The sequence below is a fragment of the Mustelus asterias genome, chromosome 16 (genome assembly GCF_964213995.1).
Source record: "Mustelus asterias chromosome 16, sMusAst1.hap1.1, whole genome shotgun sequence".
Classification (NCBI taxonomy): domain Eukaryota; kingdom Metazoa; phylum Chordata; class Chondrichthyes; order Carcharhiniformes; family Triakidae; genus Mustelus; species Mustelus asterias.
The window spans coordinates 74,942,961-74,944,630 of record NC_135816.1 but is presented as its reverse complement, the minus strand read 5'-3'; positions in this window follow the sequence as shown (position 1 = coordinate 74,944,630).

The window sequence follows — 1,670 nt, the reverse complement described above, 5'->3', positions numbered from 1 at the left end:
TGGATCAGCAGACTTTTTGCTGGAGGAGCTCAAGCCTTTGGAGCATCACCCACGTCTACCTGAGAGTCTATCTTAATCCTGCCAAGGAAGTCTGGTCGGTGAACTGGCAATGGCGAAGTGTTTGTCTAGGGTGTTAACAGGATTTTCTTCAAGTGCTGTTACAGAAAGGGGAGACACAGGTAAACTATATTTATTTCCTCTTACAACCTACTCGTAAACAGAAGGTGTTTTAAATTATTTTTAAAGTGTATACTGGCATGGTTTCCAAATCCCTTGATGTGCATGTCCTATTTATTAATAATCCAGGGCAAACTTGCATTTTGATTATCTCATACGGTTAGTTTATTTCATGTTCAAAAACCCAGGAAGGAATATCCGCAACTTCCCACTCTGCTACACACGCACACACAGTTCAAGTGGGGGAAATGGAAAAAGGACCATTACTGTACAAGAAGTGAATATCATGTGATTTCCAGAGTCTGAGAAATCGAAGTCCAGAGGGCAATTCCATTTTGGTGGTGTTCAGTTCTGATCAGTTTCTGATTGGACATAACAATGCAAAGATCCTTGAAATGGACAGTGATGCTTTCTGGGGCTTTCTGAGCTCAAGCCACTTAGCAGGCATTCACCAAAGACTTTTAAAATCAGACGGGCTTCTTGGAGCAAAGAGATGATAACTGGCTGTTTACTCAAACAGACTGCCGATTACCTTCCCCATTGATGTTAATACAGCAATCTAAGGATTTCCATGTTCTCAAAAACATTATGTGGCCTTCTTTGTCCACAATATCTTCCCTGTGGTCATGTAACTTGTAGCAGCCATTATTTTTGGTTCAGCAGAAAGTCATTAAAAAAAAAGCAAGAGTAAAGTTCTAGATTTGTTTTCACGTCCCAGGGACCCAACACATGGGTTGAGTACTGGTCATTAACCAACTGGTGGCTGCCAAGCTGAGAAACCGGTCGAACACTTTGATTCCCTCCTCGACATTTATTGCTAACATACTGAGGAAGCTTTCCAGCTTCTGGGACAAAAACTGTGCGCTGTCTCTGCTGTGGTATTGAGTCTCCTGTATAGGGAGGGCGGACAGGTGTTAGTGTGTCTTTTGCATCCAGGTGGTCAATTTTCACCTTTAGACTCTGCAAAGATACCAGTACATCAAGAATTCCCCAAGATGGTCAGTGAACACTAACAACATATTTCTTCCACCAGCTGCACAGCCTCAGTTACAGCACACAATTATAAACTTGGGATTCCCATGCCTCCTTGTGGGAGCTGCCGTTCTTTTACCAGGAACTGATCAGGGTCTGGAATATAGCAACCTGCAGCCCGTCAGAAGCAGTGGTCATCCTATGGAAGCCCAGGATCAGGAGTTTCAGAGGGCAGATGGAGGAGAGAGTTCTTGCTGACAAGGACAGTAGAGTCAGGTGGTACTGGATGTTGCTGGAGAAGCTAGCATGGCATATGTCCTAGATGGTGTCTGGTTCATGACCAAAGCAATTGAGATGCTAAAAGTGGCGCACAGTCCTGACTCCACCTAATGTATTGAAGGAGCCCAAGCTTGTGGAGAACTCCCATCTGAGCTGAAATCCTGTTTGGGTGGATTTTGTCATTAGTGCTGAACCCTGAAACTTCCCTTGGGAGTCTGTGTCTCACTATGCAAGGTTTCTTT